Consider the following 14,845-nt stretch of genomic DNA (forward strand, 5'->3'; position numbering starts at 1 on the left):
TTCGTTTCCCTTCAGGCCCTCGCAAGTCGGCAAGAAACGTGCCAATCCACTATCTTCGAAGAACTGCCATAGCTCAACAGTATCGATCTGAGCTAGCCCAACAACTCTCCACAGTAAAATAATACTGTGGTGGCAGTGAGCATTTGGATGAAGAAGGCGTTCAGTACTGTCTGCCCGACTTCTCCTATCCCGCCACAGGACCACTGGATATCGTGGAGGTCGTCATCCATAACTGATGCCAGGAAAGCCATACCAGCAGCCAACGAGTGCGACGGTGCACGCAAATCCCTCAAATGCCAAATAGTGGAGTCTAAGAAAAAACCGATTGCTCTGGTGGACATCGAAAGCTCGGGAGATGGAGAAGGCTTTTGCTACGAGAAACAGCCGTGCCCTTTATCAACTGATACGATCGACTGGTCCTAGGAAAGCAACGGCCAGCGAAACGATGAGTGAAAAAGATGGCTCATTAATTCACTCGCAAAAACGTTGACTGGAGAGATGGGCCGAACACTTCGAAGAGCAGTTCAGCTGGCCTCATGCAACACAACCCATGGAGGTATTGCATACCGGCGAATGGAATGTAAACCTTGATCGCCCTTCAGAAGAAGAAATAGGGTAAGAAATAGCCGTACTGAAGCGTTAAAAGGCACCAGGACCGGACGGTCTGTATCCAGCCCTCTTCAAAGAAGACGGGAAATCCCTGGTGACCCACATGACAAAGCTTATTGGTATTATGTGGGACGAAGAGAAAGTGCCTGCAGAGTGGGGCATGTCGACAGTTATCCTTATCTTCAAAAAGGGTACACAGACGCTATGCGAAAACCACCGTGGCATCAGCCTGTTAGCTGATTGGGTGGGCTCGAACCCTAGCCTCATGCTTGTGGACGATCCGATTGAGGTAGTAGACAAAGTTTACCTGGGCAGCTGTATTAGTCCCGGTGGTCTCGCTAAAGATGATATTTTCATCCGGATTGGGAAGGCCAGAGCAGCTTATGGGTATCTACGTCACCTGTGGCGTAGGCGTGACATCAGTTTCTCTGTCAAGGGTCGAGTTTACAATGCTGCGGTGCGCTCCATATTACTATATGGATCAGAAACCTGGCCGCTGCGCGCCGAGGACGTCAAAAGACTTTCAGTGTTTGACCATCGATGTCTTCGGAGCATTGCCCGAATCTGGTGGGAACACCGGATCAGCAATTCTGAAGTACGTCGAATGGTATTCGGGAGAAATAACTCACCCTCGATAGATGAACTGATCACACTGCACAGGTTGCGTTGGCTTGGCCACGTGCTGCGTATGCCAGTCGACCGACTTCCTCGAAGGGCTCTTTTCGCCCAACCATGTGAAGGGTGGAAGAGAGCCAGAGGCGGCCAAACATTGACTTGGCAGCGAAGTGTGAAAGCAATTACCAGCAAACTCAGCTGCGCTAGTCACTGCCGTCTTCCTAGATGGGGACCCCGAGACGGTCCACATCAATGGCTAGAGACATTGTCAGACATGGCCCAGTCGCGCCCTCAATGGCGCTTGTGCATCAAAGCTATTGCCTTCAATGCATAGTTCCTTTTCCAACCCCAACCCCCACTTGACAGCCCACTGAACCTATCCCCCTTAAAACGTCGGTGAACGAAACTGCGGCAGCTACAACCAGTGTACGACGTGTACGCGGTTATTACAGCTGACAATGTTGTTGTTGTTGTTGTTGTTGTTGACCGTTCCAGTTCATTTCGGAAGACGGTTTCGTGCTCGTGATGGATCCCGCAAAATTCTAGGTGCCACTCGTGTGACAGCTTGATCTCATCGAGATCCTCAGGCAGTTGAGGTTATCCGCTACTAAGTCTGCGTCCGCTCCGGCACCAGTACAGAACGTTGGTGGAATTGCGAATTGCGCGGCAGAGTTTAGCTATGAACCAGACTCCAGAGTCATGGTTGAGACATGGTTTAGCCACTAGGAAGACCTTTTTATAGTTAATCTCGCTGCGCAAAACAATGCGTGGAAAGTCCGGTTATTGCTTGCAAACTTGGCCCGGAAGATGTGGTAAAAGTTTTACCCGCGGAACGCACATGGAAGAACTTTTGACGACATATTTTCGACTTTTATGCAGACAATTTGGAAAAGTCTATTGTGTTTACTACGCTGTACCGCAGTTTTAAACATCGTTATGGAGAACTCATAGGACCTTCTAATGCACGCCGACATTTTAATCGTGAGTGCCGACTTTCCAAACGGAAGTCGTCCAGAACTGACCGGGAGGAATCCCTCATTTTCGTATGCAGCCTCTAGTTTCCCAAGTTCTTAGTCTAACGAACGCGTCTAATCAGCCGTCTTTATTGAGATCGTTCGCAGAAGCTCAACGCCGTAACTGACGAGTAACAACCAACCAAAATACAGCATGCCACCGCTTCGGTCCAATCTGGGAGTTAAGTTGGTTCTGAAGTGCGTACGATTTGCCAGGCTTCCAAATCACATAGTCCTCTTAATTCTCTCCTAAATTCTCCAGATCCTTTGGGTTCTGATGCTATTTGGTACAGTAAGTGGCGAGTCCAAAAGATACCCTCGTCCTCAGACTGTGACCCTGAGTGAGGTTCCAGTGTCACTGAGGCAAGACCGCAAGTCACAAGGACGAATACTGTTAGGCACTCTCAGCAACTACATCCTAAGATGTCTCCAAGCAGCAACCATGCCCTCCAAAATGCAGAAGATAGGGACGAGCTGGCATTTTGTAAATTGTGGAACGGCTTTTACTCAGGAAGCCGCCAAAGAATCATACGCGGAAAGGGAACCGAGCGAAAATTTGGGCTGTTCGTCACGCTGCCTTACAGAAGATCGTAGAGCGGGCTTCCAGTATCCATAGGTTTAACCCGAAGATCGGCGTGTATCCGAGGTTTGTCCTCTAGAGGATCGGATCACGACAGTCATAGAGGGGAGTCGCAAAACGGGCTTCCGTTTGGTGGTAGTTCAGTCGACCCGAGGCTTATGGCCGACTTGATGGAGTGGAATAATTGTGCGGAGACAAGCAGCACGGTCCTCAAAAAGATCGACCAAGAGCGTTGACCAGCATGTCGACAACTTTCGTGACAGCCTTACAATCGCTGGAAATAGAAGACTCTTAGTTTCGCGCTTTACTCCATCAAAAGCGGTCTGTGAGATTATGGACGTTCATTTTCCCCCTATTAAAGGACAATATCCTGTCTGATGATCCCTATAACTCTCCAGACCCGTGGTAATACGCGCCATGGATGACCCGTTTTGCCGTTGTCCACCCCACCTGATCTGTGCATTACGAACGAAAGAATCCCCGACCCAAAAAAAGAAAAACAACAACTACAAATACTGTGCGAGATATTACATTGGTTTTGCTCACCCTGAGAAATCCCCCTGCAAACGCACAACATGCCGCCGGTCACAGGACTGTGCATCTCAGCCTAACTACCTCAATCACGACGTCCGTCACGGGGCTGTCTAGAAACCGAAGTATTGCACTGCAGAGACCGTACGGCACGGTGGTACCCAGTTTGATAGCACACCCGCAATTTTCACTTCCTACTTTGACCGCGTACTCTCACCCACACGTTTCCTTACCGGTAACCACAATCAGTCTTCATTTGTCACCAGCCACCACCGGAAGGCGTTCATTGCAATCTGCCGAACCTTCTGTCGGAAGTAAAGATCTCGTTAAATCTCATAAACGAGAGATTCAATTGAGTCTCCCGTGAAAACCAAATTGATTTGCAGATGAGTGTATTTCTCGAAAACAGTGCAATTTATGTTCAAGTAGGTCATAAGGCTGACGGAAACTCGGGGACTGCGCCTACCTGATGAGCCCCAAGAAGGGCGAAACCGGTCGTGGGCTGTCGAAGAGTCTTCAGCAACCTTGTGAGTAGTTTCCTTTATGAAAAAAAATATACTGCGATATCTCGAATATCGTGCCAACTGAATCATGAGGCGGCCTGTGTGCAGCACATTCAGCTGGAGGACATCATAAACCGAGAGTTCAATCGAGTTTCCCGTGAAAAACCAAACTGATTTGCAGATGAGGGTATTTCTCGGGAATTATTATTATAACTTGATATCCCGGTAGCCAAAGTCACACATCTGCAGACAATGCGCTGGTCACGCCGATCGCGGACGACCTATGAGTTCAAAAAACACAAAAGAAAAGCGGATGCAGTCAAAAGAGCCACATAAACTCCTTCAGTCAAAAAGCTGTTTGCCAGATTCATGGCACAGTATTTTGCGCTAACGAGCCACTTAGGAGTGCCCTCAAAAGAAATATTTCCTTGTTGTGTCATCAAATGCACAAGCGACCAGACGAAACCTAGCAGAAACATCTTGCCAGTCAGATCGCCCCAAGAAGCCTAGGGAACCAAACGGGCGCATTTCCACCCCAGGTCCTAGAACACCTAATAATTCAGTCGTTTCAACGTTGGCCTTGCACGATCTACAAGAATCGGTCATCGAAATTTTCATCCACAAGGGAGAAAACTCACGTCCTGCAGAGCCGGACTTCTTGAGGACAAAAACCGCGGCAAACGAACAGTATTGCTCGGCTTTATGGAGGCAGGACGCGGACAATTGTGTCGCAAAGATGCCTTAGAAACCCAGGCTATTAAGTCTGCTCACCTTGATGATACCTGTGGCGTTTTGTACCTTTATTTTACTTCCATTATAACACCACATATTTCATCAATTGCATAATCGTTTTTTTTTTGTTTGAATACGAAAAACTACAAAAACGCGCACCTGTACAATTTCACATAATACAAGCGTGGTCGCGTGCTTCGACTCTCTCTTCTGATTTCGCTCGCGCTTGCAGCGGTCATTCGCGAGTCTCATGTACTAACTCTGGTACCAAAACATTTCAGACATCTTCGGGATCTATTATATGTGGGAGCTGTTCAGAAAAAGACCTCTGGACCAACATAATTAAATTATTGTTCATTCACTGACCTGGGCCAACGACGAACTATTTTAAAGAGAACAACTGTTAGTGAGTCTGTTCCATCTGACTTCTTTATTTTTGTACACCCAACCTAGCGTAATTATTTTTATTTCTTTGCCACACACTCCTGGTAAACTAACTTATTGGGGAGCCAGACTACTACATACCAAACTGGATTGGTCTGGCTGCCCAATAAGTTACTTTGCCGGGAGCGTGTGGCAAAGAAATAAAAATAATAACGCTAGATTGAGTACACAGTGATAAAAAGGTCAGATGAAACAGACTCACTAATAATTGCTCTCTCTAAAATAGTTCGTCATTTGCCCAAGTCAGCGAACAAACAATAATCTGATCATGGTTTTTCAGGGGTCTTCTCCCGAACGGTTCCTAAGTATAATAGATTCCGAAGGTAGTCTGAAATGTTTTGATACCAGAGTTAGCACATGAGACTCGCGAAAGACCAATGTAAGTGCGAGCGAAGTCAGAAGAGGGAGTCTGAGCACGTGACCACGTCCGTATTGCGTGGAACTGCACAAGTGCACGTTTTTTGTAGTTTCGCGTATTCAAACAAAAGATGGTCATGCAATTGACAAAAGACGTAATGTTATAATGGAAGCAAAATAAAGGTAAAATAGCCGCAAAATCACCCCTATCCACACTTTCGAATGCAACTGAGGTAGTACGGAAGAGCTTGTTTACAAACTGCTTCAGTTTTACCGACGAACTTTGCAATATTAGACAGAAATCGCACTTTCAGAAGCCTGTCTTACACTAGACACCAGACCACTTAGTGCTGGTCTTTGATTTCATGTGTTACTGGGCCAGAAACACAAAACCCTTAATGTGGAAACTTCTGAGACTTCTCAGAAACGCGTAGTTTCCTTGACCGATTTAAACTGAGACTAGCTCAAGAGGGGAAGTTTTACAGAACCATTGTCCAGAAATCTTACTGGGCTGACGCGATGCTCACATCATTCAAACCAGCATGCATTCGGATAGATCCAAGGCTACCTGAAAGTGTTTGGTGTATTTTGGAGAAGAAATCCAACTATTTTTCATCAAGATGACTACAGCTGACACAGAAGATGAGCAGGCGTTTTGCAAAATGCGAAACCGCTATTGATCAGAAATCAGCCGATGGGAAATACGCAAACAACACACGAGACTAAACCTGGCAAGGAAGAAAAGCCATTTAAGTACAAGAGATGCAGCCGAGAAAATTAAGCTAGCCACATTCTCCTTGAGTAAAATAAACGGGTAACCCACGAGTGACTCAATAGTAGAATCTGAAGCTCAAATCATATGAAGCATATCATACAGGCCTAGCGACCTCATCACATTCATGGTGGCACAATGAACAGTTACAACCAACGTGGTCTTTACGGAGGAGGGTGTTAGTTAACTCTTGCACAAGGCAAGTATTTTCGGCACGATGGTTGCAGGAGAGATGCGTCGAAGGACCCTGAAAAAACGTCGCTCACAAAGGTGAAGCATTTCTATTTTGTCTACCATCAGTCGCTCGACCAAGCGACATAACTCGCCTTGCGCGAAAACGATTCTCAGCCAAATTACGGAAAACGTGACCAAATATATGCGGGCAGCTACAGTTGTATTAGCCTCACTAGGATGCCATGCAAGCCAATGAAACGCATTCTAAAGTGGATCATCATAAATCACTTGGATAACAACAGCTTGATATCCTAAGGGCACGACGAATTCTCCCCAAGCCGTTCTTGCATGACAAACAATAATTCAACCCATGCTTAACTCAAACTAAAGACGATGCCATATTTTTCGACTTCGCAGAAGCGTTCGACTTGGTCCGTTTTGACCCGCTGCTTCACAAGCTCAAGTCTTACGGGCGTCAAGAGAAAATTCTACGCTGAATTAGGGCGTTCCCATCAGACAAACCATCGCGAGAGTAACTGAGCTGCACCTACTCTTCTCCGGCGATGTTATCCACTACAGTTAATCAATGATCTGTTTTGGGGCTTTTTCTGAATTTGATCTCCTTCAAAGAACTTTCAGACACTTTACCAACCCCATCCCTGCGACCTCATATCCTGGGGACCAAATGCCAATGTGTCACGGTGTTTGGCCTATTTCCCCTGAAGTATAATCGTTTCCGAGGCGATCTAATACTTGCTTGTGTCCTGTTGCAACAAGGACTCTTCAACAGCGTTGATCCAACTAATACATGGCAGGAACATAGTAAGAAGATTCTCAGGCTCAGAGCGCACAATTTCACCAGGCAGTAAGTTGCCTGATTTTGTGCGGTTGGTGCGGTTGTTCACGCTGAGGACTTAAAGAGCAGCGCTACGCACTCTATTTGCTTGTGCCATTCAGGGGAATGGAAACCGCTGAACTATAAGAACAAACTGGACCTGGGAGGGTTGAACAAATGCTTTGATCCTGTATATCGATCCGTGAACTAGGTCTGATCGCCGTATGTCCCATTCTCAATTCCGCTTAGACGTTTGGAGCACCGTCACGTCGGTCCAACGGGAGTGCGGTATCAGTTTTCAACAACTGCGTGGTTTACTGTCACAGAGATCCACTCCCTTCACAATTGTTCATGATGGAAATGGATGGGGTTTTCGGGTTTTTGACACCCTAGTGGAAGGTTTCGCCTCTGATGACGTTTAAGTAGTGAGTGGAAACAGTCAGGCTCGCCTTGGAGTGAAGCTAGACGTCATTGCGGTTGAGTTGGGAAAGGCGGGAATGAACATCAACACTCGAAAGATCAAAGCGCTGGTGATTCGTGGAGACAGGTAACACCGACCGACTGAGGTTGCCGTCGATCCTGTTTGCTTTGCCGAGGAACTGATCACCATTCCGGTCCGACACATACTATAACATACTTGAACATCCATCGTAATTTCAAGGGGAAAAGAGTCCTCAACCAACTGCAGCAGATGCTCCGTTGAAGCCGTAACAAAGAGTGGAGATCACAAGAAACTAACCGATACCTAGGCTGGCATACTCTTTTGTGCTTGGACAAGTTCACTGAAACGCGCTCAAAAGGATGTACAATTATATCGGGCAATATATTTGCGGCTAGCTATGTCCACCGAAGGACACGCTGATCACCTACACCCTTGTCGGTAAGCGACATGGGTAGCTTGTTATCTCAAGTCTGAATTCAACTATCCCAGTGCAGTAGAGAGTGGCTGTGGAAAACCTTCTTTTGAATTAGTGCCGAGTACCACGCAATGCAGTCAATGGTTCCGCATTCGGTAGTATTTTCCTGTATCTAAGCCTTCCAATCTGAGTGCAATATGTGTGCGTAAACACCAGGGATGAGTTTAGAGATGTTTGTGGCAATAGTATGCACAGCAACGTTGACGGTCGCAATTTACGAGGGTTGGTCGATTTCGATATCATGTGGTTACACAACTACAGTGGCTATGGTGGCCGGTCGAACTTCCGTTCTAAAAACTGTTGTCGACTGAAGAGTTTGGCTCATGTTCCGCGGTCCCGCTTGATCACGCGTGATGCTGGTTGTACGCGAACTCACGAAACCTGCCCGTCGCCTGGGACAAACCATCTCCGATGATTTGAGAACATTTTCGTTCGTCAAGCCTGACTTAACCGGTATTTGCATGCGTGAATCAACTGTGGTAGACGTAAGCATAGTCTCCGATGGGGGACGATTGAATGTGTGGAATGAAGAGAAACAGAAGCATTGTGTTGATGATTGTTACTAAGACCACATGGCGTGTATGGCTAACCCGATGTTCTCACCAAGCTTCAGACTTGGCGATCAAACAATAACATCGTTCGTATGTCTTCTGCACATGCAGGCCGCGTCTCTGATGCATTAAGTAGCATGAATGATACTGGCGCAGTGCAAACTCTGCCCTTGACATACAAATTCTCGTCACACCGGCGCCAGAGGTGTCGGAGAGTGATTTGGTGCTAAAGCACAAAATGGGACGCGAAGTTCAGAAAAAGTGATCGGCTTTGTGGGCAGCACACACTGAACAACCACCGAAATGGTAGATGTGAACAAAGAGTTCAACACATTAGAATGAACGCGTCCCACAGGCGTCTGGGGCCAGTTAAATTATATGTTCGTGGTTGCAGGTGAGGAAGCGGGAGGGCACAACCAAAAGACGGAAGAGAATAGTTGCAAGTATGCTGTCAAACTGGGTATGGCAGTAGAGTGCCATGGTTCCACTGACATACTTCGGCTTCCGGACAGCCCCGCAACGGACGTCATGTTTGACGTGTTTAGACTGGGATGTGCAATTCTGCGTGCAGCCAAGGGTTGAACAAGGGAATCCGCAGAGTTAGAACAATTACCATGAAAGATTGTAGGTCTATTCGGCCTGGTTGGGGACTAGCTTCATAAGTTATCGGTACTGCAGGATAGTCCCTGATTACGTACAAAGTCACTGTAATTTGCCAGACACCTGAAGGAATTGCAAAACCCTCCGAACAACGTTAATATTTCGCACAAACTTCGTGGTCACCGACATCCTGGCCAAATTATGACATATTAATGAGGGGGCAAGGGTGAAGCATACTCGCTCTTGTTTGCGGTTACGCACCACCAATTCATACAGATGAATTGCTTTAAACTACACTATTGACATCATGGATCTTCTTATTGTCCAGGTCGAACACGAGGTGCATTTTACGCAAGTAGTCTGTCCCGAGTGCATAATAGGTGCTGTCGTGTGTCAGTATTGTACTTTGATATTTACTGGTTTCCTGTTCGGTGTACTGTTGAAGTAAAAAACGAAAATCGTAATAATTCGTGATAAGTGGAAAACAAAAGCTATCATTGGTAAAACGTTGACTGTCGTAAAATATAGGTTCCATTTATTGGGTTAGATTCTTTTGTGTTGATGACCGTAAGATTTTCGGAGGGTGAAGATTATAGTAGGCTAATAAGTAGTGTTTGTAAAACAAAACTGTACAGTATGCGGAACCGTCTGATATTCTGAACAGCCCTCGTCCGAAAAACAGGTCCACCATAACTTATGTGACATCAACCGAGTTGTACAGACCATCCTGCGTTACCCCGTGTAAATGGGAGGAGTTGCTTTGTGGTTGGGCTGCTCTAACTAAATGAACGAATGTTCGCTTAGGAACTAAAACGTCAAGTGTTCGATTCTGTCTAGTGGTTCTTGAGCGGCGCTTTTGGGTTTCCGCGAGTTTCCTTAACCACTTAACATAGATCGGCTTAACCTGCGGGATCGAGCACCATTTCCCAGATTCTTCCGGCAGCGATTTCGTCCGATTTCACTCCAACCCAGACAGATGTTAATAGACCTTAATGGACGGACCACATATAACTTGGATGTGTGCTTATTTCTCGTAGATCGATAAATGTTCGCAAACCCACTGGAACTTCAGGGTGCACATCTGCATCTACAATGGGTTGGGTCATGTCAAACATTCAAATTAGTTCAACGTATTGAACACTAATTCTGATTTTTATAGGCGAACCCTATGCGGAAGCCGATTCAGTAATTCCTAATACGTCATTGTAAACAACTAACCTCCCGGAGAAAGTGAAATGCTACCTGCGTTATTTCCCAGACATAGACTATGGTGTCTGGTCAGCATCATTTAAGAGACCACTGTAGAGAGCTTTTCAGGCCCAGAATCCTTTTGTATTGTAGTTCTAAGGTACAACTTTCGGCTCAACCTCACCTGGTCAGTTTTGAGTTGATAGGGAACAGATTTGGTGTTAAAAGCTGTTTGTAAACAAGATCATTTGGGCTGAAGTGTTTACGGAAAAATCTAGAAATTTCAAAGGTTATCGTCATTTCACCTTGGAAGTAACTTGGTTTAAACAAAATTCGTTTGACCTCTCATTCAGCGTTTCTTTCAGTTGGTGAGGCCAAAATGCACTTTAAAGTTGTTCCATCCTTTCTTGGAAAAAATCAGCGGCGCGTATTACAAGAACTCGATGGGTTTTTAAAAGATATCTTGGAAGAAATCTCAGTTAGAAATCGGCAAACCTTATGATGCAGTCACTCTGTACTTCATTCAACGGAATATTAATTTCACAATAATCTCAATTATGAAGTCACCGCTCTTTGAGTTGCTCAACATGTGTGACCACGGGATACGTTATTTCCTCACTGAAGTTTGGGTGGAGCTCTGTTTTAAGCATGTGCATTTTGATCACACTGCTGGCAGTCCCTTGTGGCTGGATGGTTGTACGGTCACGTTTCTGGCAAGGAGGCCGCGAGTTCGAACCTGCCTGAAGCTTAGGGCGATGCTCAACACTGTTGATCATCAACGAGGATCATAGGGCTGTACAGTGCTTTTCGACTTTTTAGCTTAGATTAGCTTCACTCACACGACACATTGTCAGTTGCAACTAGTACTGAACTCGCAGCTTGTATCCATAGTGCTCTTCTTTTTGGTGCAGCTTAAGTGGCCGAAATTATTTGCGTATCACACCCATGGTGTGGTAGAAAGTAAGTCCAAAACAGTCTACAGCATGCATACATCAGAATTACTCAAAGATTTTGGTGTATAGTCCTAGGTAGATTTGCCGTCCACTCGAAAGTCTGAAAATGGGTCATTCATCCCTTCCCCAGCAAGCCACGAATTCAAACGGTTTCCTCGCTCAAAAGCATAGTGCACCGTTTTGTGAGTTCTAGCATAACTGAGTAAAAATAAAAAGAATAGATGCACACAGACAGTGAAACTTGCTTACTGTGAAGTGATGGTGGTGGGGCGGCCATTCAAACTCCAGTGACTGAACTTTCATCTTCAATGGCTCATAGATGTACAGTTGGCTTTCTTGGAGTTCCATCACACCCTCGACGACGGGGACTTTCCACTCTCCTGCGATCAAGGCTCTCCTGTCTTCAGGAACGTACGCTCTTGCACAGCCCAATTCAAAAGATACTTCGCACGCCTCCGTACACAAGGTAGTGCCTCCAACGGATATCCTGCGTATGAAACAGATCAATCATTCTGACAGTATCAAACAGGATTTGAACAGTTTCATACTTGGCGTTGATACAAAACCATCATTATGATTAGCCAAAAGATGACTCTCCCGAGTTGGTTTAACGATGGACGCAAACGCGCAGAGTACTTGAGTAAATCCACATGAATCTGTTCCAAACATTTTTAGTTGATACTCCTCAACGTTAGACTGTGAGACCCTTCTTTGAGAAACGGCACAATCTACCTACACACTACTTATAATAGGAACCAGGTCATCATGAACATTGCAGTTCTCGTGACAACCAATACTCGTGCAATCAATTAAACACATTCAAAAACTGACAACTTACGAATCGACGTGTATTGACCAGCGTTCATTTGAGACACGATCGAGGATGAGAAGACCGGCTGGATAATGCATTTTGGACATTCGGGAATATTGCACTTTAGCGTGCTGGATCCTGGGATGCAATCGCCGGGTGTAGGTTTGAAATTGCAAGACACCGGTAAGAAAAAATAGACGATTAAACACTCACACGCTACTAAAATAATGCAAATCTTATCGTTAAACAGAGCTGGAAAAAAAAACATTTTAACATGTTCTTTGATTTACCAATGTTCATTTTCGACCTTACCCAAATAGCTTTCAAAACTCGTGACTCCATAGTTTGATAAAACTTTGGTTTTCTTGTAACCTACATGTCGAAACTGATCGAAAAATAGAGAGCTCCTCCTTTCCGGCTGTACGCTTGCGCCATTAATGTACTTTCGTCGGATTCTTTGGGAGCAAAGCCAAGTACTCCCCGAATGTGCTCCAAGAATTTCAGTTTCAGATTTGACCGCTTTACGAGCAAGATTTTGGCTTGCTTCAACTGCGATCGATAACCGAGCTGATAACAGATAGTTTTAAACAAATATGTCTTCTTACATGAAGCGTCACTTCACACCAGTCACCAGTGAGTTCGTATCTGCTGTATGTATGACACACGTTCTCTTCCAACACTTTCAGCCCAGTAGCCTCAGGCATGGCGGCGAGACCATGTTCATGGAGAAGCTCGTTTGAAGCCATCCAAGAGAACCATAAACTTGTGTCCAACATCACAGTCCTACCCACCCCCGAGTCCCCAATTCTTATGGTGGTATAAAGTAACGACTGAAGCGGATCAACGACAAAGCGTGAGTCTTACATATATGGACGGGGCAAGATCAAATGTAAATTCTGCTCTTCGAAATCGCTGCAATGACTGCTGAGAATCTTCGTCCGCGCTTTCATTGTTTCCATGCGAAGAGAAGCTTTAGCAGTTTTTTCATATTCAAAATTGCTTTGGACTTACATTTTTCCTTCAGAGGCATCATTCGCATAAATGAGCAACACAAAAGTAAGAGTGACGATCGACATACTAAACCTGGGAATTTTGTGAACATAATTTGGCCTAATATAGGTTCCTACCCGTAGTACTAACATACGAAGTAACTGGTCGTTGGTTTGTTCGCTGAGCTGGGTAATTTAATTGCAAACGGTTCATCACCAATCGAGGCGATATCATCAGTGCGTTGTGCACAAACACCAACTCATCGATACGCACCGCCACGTTCCCTAACAACGCAATGGTTGTTTCACCCCGATTGGTAATGAAACGTTTGCAACCAAACAGCTCCGGTCAGCTCAGAGAACAAACCAACGACCATCTACGCTACTCGAGGTATCAATGCTCTCCTCAACAGGAAGCCCAAACCAAGTGTCTACTTTCTAGTTTAAAGAATTAAAAGCGTTATCACATCAGCGAACTCACCCAAGTGCAGTGCTTCGTGGTGAAACAGGCTACTCGAGGTATGCTCTCCTCAACAGGAAGCCCAAACCAAGTGTCTACTTTCTAGTTTAAAGAATTAAAAGCGTTATCACATCAGCGAACGAACTCAAGTGCAGTGCTTCGTGGTGAAACAGGCAGAAACCGTTACGCACCTTTTATTCGGATCGGCTTTATCCGAAGTTGTTTACAAGCCGACTATCCTTGTGGTCCCAACGAAGGTCCACCTTCATGGCCCACTCAGAAGTCATTCGGGCGCATTCTTTTGTTTTGTTGCAGAGTAACCCACAAAGATATGTCAGCGAACTATTACGTGTGCCAGAAAAGCGGCATGATACGGCAAGCGAACTCCCGAAATAATCAAAGCCTCCACCTTGAAAATATTCATGGTTGGGAAAAGCAGACTTCCTCGTTTGATTTATTCTTGAAAACGGGGTGACAAACCTGACAATTTACTGACATCAAAACGTTTAGAAAACAAACACCGAATGTCGCCTTTACTTATAACCTTGGAACGGTTTAGCAAGTAGCCCGCACGCACACAGACCTGTCGTGATTGTCACCTACTCGCTTGGGCGTGATGAATTGGACATCAGGGCTTGCATGCCGTAACATATTCTGTGGTCATCCGAAAAGAGGGTCGCGAGATGCTTCCGCTGTGACGTTAATCGTTTGTGAGCCTGTTGTTTCATCATATATGTGTATAAAACAAATACAGCTACCTATGCTAAACAAAATCGTTGTATGATATTTTCCTTGACTAAAGTGGCACATTCCTACCGGTACTTACCTAGTGAGACATAGTATATTTGTGAAACAAAGTCTGATACCATCAATCCATGGGGTTTTAAGCCTGCCCTTGTTCCGCAGTACTGTTTCGAAATTTGGGATTCCAGGGAAACATCACAGTGGTCTTCGACAGTGTCTAAACATTGCTTATGCGCATGAAGTTGTGCTAACCACTTCGGTGTTGATTGCAATAACAAAGTCAGGGTAAATGGCGATTTAGGTGCTTGACATCTCTTATTCATCATACTACCAAAAAAACTTACAAGTTGCAGGCGAACGCTTCAGAATAGGTTTATCCCGAACAACGGAGAAAAAACACTAGCATATATTGGGAGTTCTAACATGAGACATTTCGCCTAAAAATGGTGAAATCTTCAAACTGATGA

Source organism: Opisthorchis viverrini (assembly GCF_000715545.1).
Source record: "Opisthorchis viverrini unplaced genomic scaffold opera_v5_5, whole genome shotgun sequence".
Taxonomy (NCBI): Eukaryota; Metazoa; Platyhelminthes; class Trematoda; order Opisthorchiida; family Opisthorchiidae; genus Opisthorchis; species Opisthorchis viverrini.